Source organism: Microtus pennsylvanicus, chromosome 9, assembly GCF_037038515.1.
Source record: "Microtus pennsylvanicus isolate mMicPen1 chromosome 9, mMicPen1.hap1, whole genome shotgun sequence".
In the NCBI taxonomy this organism is placed as follows: Eukaryota; Metazoa; Chordata; class Mammalia; order Rodentia; family Cricetidae; genus Microtus; species Microtus pennsylvanicus.
The window spans coordinates 105,872,135-105,884,501 of record NC_134587.1 but is presented as its reverse complement, the minus strand read 5'-3'; the positions used below and the strand labels follow the sequence as shown (position 1 = coordinate 105,884,501).

The following is a 12,367-nucleotide window of genomic DNA, read 5'->3' as shown; positions in this document are numbered from 1 at the left end:
GGGTCAAGACCAGGAGGCAGCGACAGGAAAGTGTCAGAAACATTCTGCCCCCCCCCCCCCCCCCTTCTATTAGTGATTTCTTTCCTCCCTCTCCCCTTAACCTGCCCCTTTCAGACCTGGACTGATACTTTCTGGACAGCACCTCCACCTTTTGGCTGGCCTATTTTTCACAAAATAGTGTATCCTCAGACAGGAAGTGAAAAAATGGGTGAATGGCTGCTGCTTTTCTGTACTGGGGATGGAAACTAAGGCCTCAACCTTTACCACTGAACTATTTCTCCAGCCGACTTTTCATATTTTCACTTTATATTTTGAGACAAGATCGAACTTCGAGGCTTAGGCTAGCATTGAACATTGTGTCCTCACGCAGTCCTGGAATTTAGAATCCTCCTATTTCAGCCTCCCAAGCAGCTGCGGTTACCGGCTTGCACCACCAGGCCCGGTTTCCGAAGTGGCAAAATTTGAATTGAAATTGAGGAGTGGAGCGCAGCTGCTCTAGGCTCCAGCCTATAAGCGCAGCTGGGTGAAGCCATAGCCTCGTAAGCCTCGTAGGCCGCTAGTTTGGTCCTTGAACCATGAAATCCAACCTTTTTGCAGGGCTGGGGCAGAAGTATTGGAGAAATCACTGGTATGAGGTAGCAGTAGAGAGGAATGCAGAAAATGGGTAAAGAAAATGTGAAGGCGAACAGAATGCAGGTAGTGAGAGCGGGAACGGAGGAGATAGTGCAAGGTGGGAAAGGCATGAGAAAGGGAGAGAAAGGCTGAGCAGACGGGAGCTCCCGAGTGGGATGTGATGAAGAGAGAGCGAAAAAACTGCAAAGTCGGACTCGCGCGGGTTGTGGGAGCAGGGGAGCCAGGAGGTCAGAGCAACCCCAGCTGTCAGCCGGGAACAAAGGCCGGGGAGAGAGCAGGACGGGGCGCCGGCAGCACGGGCCAATGAGTAGCTGCGACGCTGGCCCCGCCCCGCCCGTGCCCCGCCCCGCCCCGCCCCGCCCTCGGCTGGGGACCCGGCGCTGAGGCCAGCGCGCCCGAGCAAGCGGGCGGGCGGGCGGGCGCAGGCCGGCTACGACGGTGTTCCAGTCCGAAAGTTTCTCTGCCCTTCCGCTGCTCCTGGAAGCGGGACTTGAGCGCTGGGTCCAGCAGTTCTACAGAAAAAGAGACAGGGACACAACACAAAATACACCGAAAAAAATCAAAATCTGCAGCCATTTGCAGCTAACCCCGAGGCTCAGGAGGACAGACAGGTAAGGTGCGGGCACCCGGGGTCCTGTTCCTCCCCCGCGGAGTGTCTGAAGCCGTGCCCGCGGCTCAGACTCAAAGATAGCTGCGCTCCCCGCAGCATGCCACTTCGGGAGTGCGTCCGCTCGTCTGTCGGTCTTTGTCCGTGCCTGCGTCTGTCTAGGTGTCTTTGTTTCTGTACGTAACTGTCGGGCGCGCGGGGGCGAGGGGCGGGGGTCTTTTCCCCTGTCACCGCGTGTGTTGCTGATCTGACCCTAGACGGGGGAAATGAGGTGCGTCAGTCAATCATTCTGTCTTTGTCTCTGTCAGACGTGTGTGTGTGTGGGGGGGGGGGGTGTTTCCTCCCAAACCTGAATTTGATCTTGGAGACATGTGTTAGGTGACATGAATGTGGAGGTGAAGAACTGAGAGGTGAGGAAGTGAGATCACAGCACTAAAGCCCCCCGAACGAGGATCCAGCGGTTGGGGACTGGCTAGTGAACTTTACCTTGCGAGTGGAACTTTGGAGGTGCGTTGTGTCTCTCTGGAAGGAAAAACAAGTAATAAACTTGTACGGAGGGGCACACAGGCTTTAATTCGCTCCTTCTCCACAGGGGTCAGATCCCCCTACCCTGGCAGCTCAGTCTGCACTAGCTTAACTCAGTAGCAACAGGCAACCAAGATCCAGGTGATGGCTCCTTTCCTGCTCCAAGGGGAAGCGATTAAACCGTGGGTCACTAGAGTATTCTGCTCGCCCTTGGGTTGCCAGGCCTGGGGAAAGCGCTGCAGACCTGTTGGCTTCGGTCCTCAATTTCCTAAGCACAAGGGATGTTTAGGAATCCAAGCACCTATGTTTTCTGCCTTCAGCCTTTCCACACTGCCCTCAGCTTTTCCACAAGGTCTTTGAGCTGCTGTTCAGCCAATAAGGTGCGCCAGGTTCTGGGCAGCCCTCACGGGGGCTTCTCCACCACAGGGCCCCCGCGTTTTCCTGGAAGCACAATCTACTTAGTCTCAGAGCCCATCAACAGAGAGATAAGCCGCCTGCATGCAATTCTTCCAGCACGCAGACCCTGGCTGCTGGTAGGGGCATTTGAGGGTTTGTAACCTGAGCTTCCTTCAAGTTCAAAAACAATTTTCTGAAGGAAGACAGAGGGAAAATGGAGGTGTTTGAAAGGTATACACACATGGGTATTAGAGATAGCTTTTATAGGGTCAGAGTGTTCAAGGTTGGCACAGAGCAGAGTGTGGGCAGGAGTCTGTGGGCAGAGAATACACCCTAATCAGGCATGGTCCACACCTTGTATTTATCCAGCCCTTTCTTCTGACTATTTTCTGTGCATCATAGACATTATCTCATTTGTTATCTCCTTTATCCTCACAGCGTAACTACCAGGTTAGCATAAGATATGATTTACTCTGTGTCTGCCAGGTAAGAAACTGAGGCACCAAAAGGGAAGGGTATTCCCCCAGGTCCCATAGCTAATGAGGTCCGAAGAGCAAGCTCTCGCCTGCTAGAGGTGAGAAGAAAAGTCTGTGGGAAAAAGACTATGCAAGCGGAAGGACCAGACATTCGCTTTTGTTCAATATTTTATTTTTAATATTTTTAGTATTTTTAACAATCTTGGCACACTCTGTAAGGCAAACCTGCTTTAACAATTCAGTTTGTGCACTTTCGTGACTGAAGATGTCCTTGTCTGTGTCTATCTACCTACGACGGTTGGCAGGCGCTGAGGCAGAAGAAGTGTGCTGGGTGGAGTGGGCTGGCTGTGCCAGTTCTCTGAGTGTGAGAGTGCACAATTGCCATGCAGTGTTAAGAAGCCACATGTCTGCATGGATGGGTGAAGAAGAAGATGGGCTCAACTAGATAAAAATGGCCCGCTAATCTTGAAAACTTATTTTTATGCTTTGCACTTGTTTAACATTCATTTCACAAATTTTTGTTGGATGCTGCAGAATGCAAGGCTCTGGGACCCGCAGTGAAGCTGAGGAATGAATATCATAGGTGGAGATACAGTTTATTGGAAGAGTGCTTACTTAGCATGCAGGGGCTCTGGATATGAGCCTTAGCACTACACAAACCTTCATATGATGGCACAGGATTATAAACAAACCTTGTCTGGGTGGTGGAGATAGAAGGATCAGAAACTCAAGACCAGTCTTGACTATAGGAAGTTCAGAATCAGCCTGGGCTACTGGAGACAATCTCAAAAGCAGAAAACAACTAAAAATAAACAGTGAATAAAATAATGATAAATAACTGACTTTTAAGCAACTTATTGTCACCTCATGTTTGAACAATATTGTAACACAGTTTAGCATCATCTACTGAGTGCTGTCAGACCATTGCTTAAACATAGGGATCTGCCATTGTGGGATAGCCCCTAACCCATCTTTTCCTTAGGTCCAGCTCTCATAGCTTCTTCTGAAATATTGCTGCCATTTGAGACTGTTACCACAGCTTCCCAAGAACCACCGAGTTTCTGAGATAGACCATACAGTGAATCCCAACTCAGGGTACAGCGTCTGGCTGCTTGGACCAGGCCCTTAGTGATTTCTTGTTCAGCAGAGTGTTAGCAAAGAGGGCTGGTTGGGAGCTCTGGTTCCAGGGGCAGATTCCTACACAGGCACACTTCACTGATAAAGACCCTACTTCCCTTGCTATAAGGCTCTACCTGGACAAGCTTACTCCATCCAGGCCCTGGTCCTAACAGTTTTCAGAAACAAGAAAACCCTCACTTTACCTACTGTGTCTTCTTGTTTATCAACCCACAAAAGCCCAGGTGGTGGAGGAGGTGCTAGACCTGATTGACACCTGGGGTCTGGAGTTTGTACCTTCATAGCTTCAGGGCATGTAGTTGCAGAACTATGTGGAGGGGTTTTAAAAAAAAGTTTGCAACTACCCGGGAACTCTTCAGACCATTTACATATTAGTTCTTTGAGTTTGCCTTTGAGTGGGTCTTCTTCCTGCTGCAGTTTGGACGCTCTGGGGCTTCTCTGAGGGCCTTGAACTGCTGCTGTTTGGTCGGGCTTTATTCAAGGCCAAGAGTAGCTTCACATGACAATGCTCTTAGCATTGTCGCTCATTAAGTCTCTATTGTGCTGGCCATATATGCTCTCAAGGGCCCATGGTCATTTCCATTTCTTTTTGCAAGATCATTACTCAAGCTTGAAAACCTGCATTTCATTATTATTTGTTTGTTTAAGAATTGTTTTTGAGACAGGGTCTCGTGTAGGCCATACTGGCCTGAAATTATTATGTAACTAAGAGTAATTTTGAATTTCTGTTCCTTTCAGAGTACTTAGATTGTAGGCATGTGCCTGAATTCAGTGCGAGGGATCAAACCCAGGTCTTCATGCTTACTCTACTATCTGAGCATGCTCCTAGCCCTTATTTCACCGTTTGTTAAATGTCTTGTCTGGGTGAGGTGCTAGAGAAATGAGTGAGACTTTTGAAAAGGTGAACTGATCCTTGGAGGCTAAACTTGGTGATGGGAGTTAGAAAGAGAACCTAGCATTTACAAATTAGTGACAGTTGCACTGAAAATGGGGTCACACTGTCTTTAACACAACAGTTGCATCAAGATGGAAGCAAACTGGAGATGCCAGAGAGGAGGCAGTCAGGCGGGCGCTCAGTCTGGAAGCTGAATCTGAGTGAGATGTAGGGAGTAGGTAGAACAGTTATAGGTAAGGTCAGTCAGTCTTCCATGTTGTAGCTGAGAGCTGGAAAGAACCCTCTGGGGAACCTGCCACCTCCCTCCTGACAGGTGAATGAAAAGTGGTGGGTACTGTCACGGGTGGGTTGGCAGCTTGGCGGGTGACTGTCTCCATCCAGTAGGCCTGCAGCTTGGCGGGTGACTGTCTCCATCCAGTAGGCCTGCAGCTTGGTGGGTGACTGTCTCCAGTAGGCCTGCAGCTTGGCGGGTGACTGTCTCCAGTAGGCCTGCAGCTTGGCGGGTGACTGTCTCCAGTAGGCCTGCAGCTTGGCGGGTGACTGTCTCCATCCAGTAGGCCTGCAGCTTAGTGGGTGACTGTCTCCAGTAGGCCTGCAGCTTGGCGGGTGACTGTCTCCATCCAGTAGGCCTGCAGCTTGGCGGGTGACTGTCTCCGGTAGGCCTGCAGCTTGGCGGGTGACTGTCTCCATCCAGTAGGCCTGCAGCTTGGCGGGTGACTGTCTCCAGTAGGCCTGCAGCTTGGCGGGTGACTGTCTCCATCCAGTAGGCCTGCGGCTTGGCGGGTGACTGTCTCCAGTAGGCCTGCAGCTTGGCGGGTGACTGTCTCCATCCAGTAGGCCTGCAGCTTGGCGGGTGACTGTCTCCATCCAGTAGGCCTGCAGCTTGGTGGGTGACTGTCTCCAGTAGGCCTGCAGCTTGGCGGGTGACTGTCTCCAGTAGGCCTGCAGCTTGGCGGGTGACTGTCTCCAGTAGGCCTGCAGCTTGGCGGGTGACTGTCTCCATCCAGTAGGCCTGCAGCTTAGTGGGTGACTGTCTCCAGTAGGCCTGCAGCTTGGCGGGTGACTGTCTCCATCCAGTAGGCCTGCAGCTTGGCGGGTGACTGTCTCCGGTAGGCCTGCAGCTTGGCGGGTGACTGTCTCCATCCAGTAGGCCTGCAGCTTGGCGGGTGACTGTCTCCAGTAGGCCTGCAGCTTGGCGGGTGACTGTCTCCATCCAGTAGGCCTGCAGCTTGGCGGGTGACTGTCTCCGGTAGGCCTGCAGCTTGGCGGGTGACTGTCTCCATCCAGTAGGCCTGCAGTTTGGCGGGTGACTGTCTTTGGTAGGCCTGCAGCTTGGCCCCCAAAGTTACTTCTTTAAGGTTTAGGGGAGTGGGCAAGAGACCTTGGCTAAACTCAGGCCTGGCTGGGCTGGCCTGCCAGGCTCTTTAGCAGAGTCATTTCTGTAGGCTGCTGCTTTCTCTAGGCCCTGACTGCCACCTCCTTAGATAGTTCCAGAGCACTGCTGAGGAGTTTGGGGTCTTACCAACCGAGAACCCGGAAGTAGACAACTGCCTCAGAAACAGCAGTTTATGTTAAGACTCATTGAGTGGTTATTTTGTTGTTGTTGTCTTTTGACTTTTATGGGATAGGATCTTGTGTAATCCCCAAAGTTGGCCCTGAACTGTCTACGGAACCAAAGATGACCTTGAAGTCCTGCTCCTCCTGGGCCAACTCTCAAGTGCCAGCACTGGTCCAGGTCTGCTTCTCGTGCATTCAGACTCCCCCAAACAATTATTTTACAGATCTTTTGGGGGCATAGAAGCTCCACTTTAAAAGAGAGCTTCCTTTATTGTTACTGAAAACCTCCCCGTTGCCCCATGCTGTTCCTTCACCCTCTGGCAGGTGAGGAAAAGTCAAGGAATTCACCCAGGGTTTTCACCTGAGTGTTGAGCCCGAAACCCAACTGACTTGAGTCCTCGTTGAAGCATAGTTATGAGGTTATTGGAAGTCACTGATGTTTGTTTTCTTCTCCCTTGAGGGGAGGGAGTAGCACTGGATGTAGAACCCAGGGCCTTGCCTGTGCTAAGACTGTACCTTAGCCCGGAGCTAGTCTCTCGGGCCCTGGTTTTATGAATTAAACAGATGTAGGCTCCCTAAGTTATTGACAAAGGTATAATAAATAAAGAAAGAAATATCTTTAAAATTTGGGCCAGCAGGATGGTTTAGTAGGTAAAGGTACTTGCCATCAAACCTGGGTCCCATCGGTGGAGAGAACTGATGCCCCTACAAGGTGTCCTTGGCCTCATAGCCCGTGTGTCCCCAACAAACAAACAAACAAACAAACAAATGTGGTGAACTTTCTTAATTGTAAGAGCTCTGCTACTCTAATAACTATTGTAAATTGAGGATGATAAAGACCTCAATTTTTTTTTTTAGTTTTATTGTGCTTCTTTTAACTCCTGACTCCTATATACGTATATGTCATGTATCTGTTAAGCTTAAATCAAGCCAGGAAGTAGCTAGGAATGGGATATCTGTTTGCGGTTTACTTTAAAGAATGACTTTAATGTGTTAGATTTCTCTTTAAAATTAGTTAATTCGTGACATTTATTGATGAGTCCACTTTAGAATAAATGCTTCCTTCAGAGAAGCTGAATTAATCATATGTAACTGGACTGGCAAGATGCATGTTTTACCTATTTCACCTTGGACATAGCAGATAAATTCCAGAATAAAACATGGCTACAACTTCTTTGCTGTGAGTAAACACCCTGTGTGGATCCAGACTCAGGGAGCTCCCCCAGTTGAGGGTGGAGTGCCATAGGAAGAAAGCGTGGGTGGGAGAATGGAAGGAGATAGTGTAGAGAGGGGATTGTCCCAATCAATGCAGTAGAAGTCTAATTTTTCTTACTAAGTCACAGGCTAAAGTGTCACCTACATAGATGTGATGTGGGTTGTGTCCTCTACCTGGAACAAAGGCTGCCCCCTGCAGACCACTTGGAAATGACTGCTCTCTCTCTTTCTCTCTTCTCCCCTCCAATTTATTCATTCCCTGCCATCACCTGTCCTTCTAAAATCTGCTTTCCTGTGATGCCATGCATAATCTCGCCATGTTACACAAGCCTTCAGGGACTCCCAAGATCTTAAGACCCTGTCTTCCTGAGTTGCCTCTCTGTGGCGGGACCAGAGGTGTGCTCAGTCAGCCCACTCCCTAACACCACAGAACCTCAATTCCTACTGTCCCTAGAGCAGTTTGGGGGTAGCTATGGGTTCTTCACAGCTGCGTTTCCTCCCAGGGGAGGATCCAGTCTGGTTGAAACCCCCAGCTTGAGAAACATATAAGAAAGGGGTCCCTCAAGTAGAGATGAGGTCAGGGATGGGAGTGGCTTCTGCTCTTGGCTTTGAATCCCGGTGTGTGCCTCTCATCCAGCAGACTTCCAGGTGGCTGGTGCAGCCCCTGCCCCAGGCACTCAGGGCAGGGCTGTGTACTTGGCTCAGTGGCCTGCTGGCTTTGGGGGCAGCTTCACTCTCATTGCTGTTGCAAAGCCATTTGATGCTAAACCACCCTCCTCCTGGCACCCTGGACTGCTAAATTGGTCTCGACTTGCTGTACTTCCACCCACCACCTTAGTCATTATTCGCTGGCAGCGCTCGGAGTGGGTGTAAAGCAGCCGAACATTATATTCCTGCTGTAAAGGGAGAATTGAGTAGAGACATGCACAGAGTGGGGAGAGAGGGAAGGAGGTAAGAGGGAGACAAAGCTGGGGGGTTGCCAGCACCTTTTCCTGGGTACCCCAATGACATTGGGTGGTGGAGCTGTGCCACATGTCCGGGAGATAACACATCTGAGGGCCTATTCCTGCTGGTCTAGGAGGAGAGAAGGGCAGGAGCCACAAGGAGAGACCCCCCCACCTCTTATAGCTCTGTTCCCTGAATTCTGCGGTATGATCTTGTTGCTCCTAGAAGCATTTGTTCTCAGGTGTTAAGATTTAGCTTTTCCGCTCTTGTCTTTCCTCCCAGCTGAGATTAGAAGTCCTTTGAAAGAGAAGGAGCACTGTGTGTCCAGTGCTTTGGGCACAGGCTGGATGCAGCTGGATGATTGAGACTGATGGGGGCCAGGCTCATGGTGGCCCTCTGGGTGTCCTGTGCTGTCCCAGGCACACAGAAACAGGACAGTAATGTCGAGGAATCCCAAAGAGCTTGGCTCCCGTTTCAGTGAGGAAAGGAATTACATAAAGACCAGGCATGCAGAGAAGCAGAAACCCTCAAGAAAGTCCCAAAAGGCAGAGGACTTCCTCCAGGACATGTCTTAGGCCTGGCATTGTTCTGGGGTTTGCAGGAACCAGAGAGCAGCATCTGGGGCTGCAGTAGGCCAGACAGAGCACTGGACAGGAGTTACTCTACATGACTGATGACTTGGGTTTGGTCATCTGGGGGAGAGGAACACACTAACCCAAGCAGAGTTGAGAGCTACTGTGCCCCTGGACCCAGGATCCTTCTTTCTTCCTCTCTGCTTCAGCGAGATAATAGCGTGAGATGAGAGCAGGAGCCTGGACACAGCGAAAGAGCACTAAAACCTGTCAAGGGAAGGAGACAAGGAGCCCAGGGCTGTGCCTGACCTTCCACTTGACCCCATCCTGAGCTAGGTCCACCCAGCCTCTGAGCAGCAGGGTCCCGGGGAGCAGTGTTCCAGAAGAGAAGCTGAATATACAAGGTGGCTGTCTTATTATTGCAGCCTTTAGAGGTTTAGCCCCGAGCCCCTGATGAAAGGTGGAGGGGCTTCTCAGCAGTCAAGGGGAGGAGGAGGGAGGATTGTACTGGGCTCACATCTTAAGGCAACACCCCCTCTTTACTGATCAAATTCCCCCAGCCTTAATGCCTCTGTGGCGCCAGCAGACAAACCGCACCGCAGGCAGGTGGGGGAAAACAAGAGAAGCCCAGAAGCACCCCCCCTCCTCCACCTGCGCAGCAAAGGGAGCTGGTTACCCAAGGAGCCCGGGAAGAGTTTCCAGCTGCCTTGGGCTTCTCCCCTGGCCAGACTTGCAGCTGCGCCTGCTCAAAGTCTCAACAACCACAGTGGCTGGTGGGCAGGTGTGGGCAGCACCCGTGGCTTTTCCTGAGCCTTTATCTTCTCATCTACCAGATCAAGAAAGCGGTATGGACAGCTTCCCTGGGCCTTCTAATAGTACCTCCAGTCCTCTGTTGACTTAGAAACCTCCTGCAGTTACTTTGTAAAAGAAAATTATTTATTTTACATATATAGTGTTCTGGGCACCAGATCTCATTATAGATGGGTGTGAGCCATCATGTGGTTGCTGGGAATTGAGCTCAGGACCCCTAGAACAGCAGTCAGTGCTCTTAACCTCTGAGCCATCTCTCCAGCCCCCTATTGTTACTTTTACACAGGACCTACATCAAGGACTCAAGTCTAAGTTTCCAAATTGTTCAGAAACTAAAACGCCTGCCAGGCTTCAAGGGTGGGAGAATTCCTAAATAGCATCCTATCCGTAGCACCCGGTTCTTGGCCCGCGCCACCCCAAAACAGTTCTTCCCCTCTGCTCAGCTCTAAGAAGTCTTAGTTTGAACCCCCAGCCCAGCTGCTTTCTGTATAATTCCTTTCTTAAAATCATAGAAGAATGGAGATTCTGGGACACAGGAATGTAGACATACATCTAGCATGGAAGCACCCCACCACCCTACCAGGTGACGAGTGCACATAACTGGGCCATGACACCTAACGTGGTGCTCCAACCATGCCCCACTGTCTGTCTCCAGGGAGAGTTCCCCGCACCCTGGCAACAACCTGCTGCCTGGCAAGACATGAGCTCTGAAGCCTTATGTACCAACCCTGTGGATCAGGTTGACGTGATGAAAACACAGGGCGTGGAATCAGGCAAACAGTTGGCAAAGCAATTGTGATATTAGTTTAATTGTCAAACGACACAGTCTATAATCACGTGGAAAGAGTCCCAGTGAAGAATTATCTAGATCAGGCCGGCCTTTGGGCATGCTTGTGAGGGATTGTCTTAATTACATTAATGTGGGAAGACTCAGACTAGCAGTGGTATATATATCATGATAATTAAAGAACAAGAGGCCATCAGTGTGAGACGGGGTGAAGAGGGACATGGAGGGGTTGGAGGGAAGAAAGAGGGGGAGAAAGTGATGTAATTATATTTTAATTTAAAACATTTTAATAAAAGAATAAAAGTGGGTGGCACCATTTCTTGGCTTTGGGTCCTGAGTTTGAGATGAACAGCCAAAGAGGCCTAAGTAGTAGGCCTGAATGGATTCCTTTTCTGTCTGCTCTTGACCGTGAACATGCATGGCTGATTCGGGGTCCTGCATTGACGTCCCTCCAGTGAGGGACTGGAACTGTGAGCTAAATAACTCTTTCTCCCCTAAATTGATTTTTGTCAGTGTATCTTACCACACAACAGCAATGGATCTATGATACCTGGTTGTAGCAGCTAGTTCTGCTGCCTGTTGTCTATGTGCTGGTGGGCAAGCCACTTGGCCTCTCTGAGCCTCGGTTTTGTATTTGCAAAATATATTGTGCCTTATATAGAATTGTTGTGGGAATCACATGAGCCAGTATAAGCAAAGTTTTGTAAAACAATTTGTTAGTGCTCCCCACATTAGCTCCAAAGGAAGCACAGTGCCTGAGTTTTCTGTGTGCGAGAGAGGGTCATGAGGCCTTTGTGTAGGTCGAGGAGGGACGGCTTAGGGTGTACAAGCATTTTATCAGCTTACTCAGGTGAAGGAATTAATGTGACGACCTGACTGGAGTCAGTGACAACTGAAAACGGTGGCAAGGAGTAATTTTCTACTTTTGTCCCCTGGTCTCCATCTCATTTATCCCTTTGAGTAGCTTTAATTTCAGACTACCTACAGAAGCATGCTGGACCATCAGCTGGCATTGTTCTCTTGAAGTCCGGCCTGGAAATTGGTGTCTTGCTCAGAATGGTAGTGCAGAATGCCTAGGAGAGGTGGCGGGTGGGAGAATAAGGTCAGGAGCCATGCACACCCAGCTGGGCTTCCTTGCACTCCACTAGAGTCCAGGTACTCCATCTCAATCAGGGTGTGGAAAGACCCAGGGCAGGGAGAACTATATCCCAGTTGGCCATTGTCTGGTGGGAGTTCACTCTCCTCGTTTTCCATCTCCTCCAGCCCCCCACTTCAAAGTCAATGGCTTTCCCAGCTGCCTAGGTCTGGAATGATGTTGGCATCTAAGGACAGGAAGAAAAACAAATACAAGGGAACTTCTCTGTGTGTTCTTCAGATGGAGATGGCCCAAGTCTGGCCGAGTCTCCTCAAGAGAAAGCCAAGCATGGGGGGGGTTCAATCCTGCACTTGGGGAAGATGAGAAGCTTGTCTCAGCCTAAATAACATTAGACAAAATCAGGCAGACTGAGTGGGGCCAGGAGAAGCTGCTTCTATTGGGGACACATTTTCCTACCACGGAAACATCCAAATGCTCCCACAGGAAATGTGTAGGCTGGAGTTGAATGCACCATCCAGGAGGGCTCTGTATTGCCTTCAGTCTCCTCCTTGGCCACCCCACCCTTAGCCCACTCCGTGCACACAGGGGAGGCTGTTTTCCCTGGTAAAGGTGTAGCTGTGTGTTGAGGAGGCTCCCTTGGAGGTATACAGCTGTTAACGTGTCCACTCTTGGGATCTGATGTGAGACCCTGCACTGTCAAAGTACAAAACCGTTCC

The 12,367-nt window shown here is 50.2% G+C and overlaps 1 protein-coding gene across 2 annotated transcripts in view; it reads left to right on the top strand.

The window, feature by feature from the left end:
• The first annotated feature begins 1,004 nt into the window (after positions 1-1,004).
• Positions 1,005-12,367, top strand: part of Lzts1 (leucine zipper tumor suppressor 1) — a 53,930-nt gene continuing 42,567 nt past the window's right edge. The window contains exon 1 of one of the 2 annotated variants that reach the window (XM_075986929.1): positions 1,005-1,244. The gene's annotated coding sequence lies outside the window, so the exon portion shown is untranslated. The remainder of the gene's footprint in view (positions 1,245-12,367) is intronic. The other variant, XM_075986930.1, reaches the window with a different exon arrangement.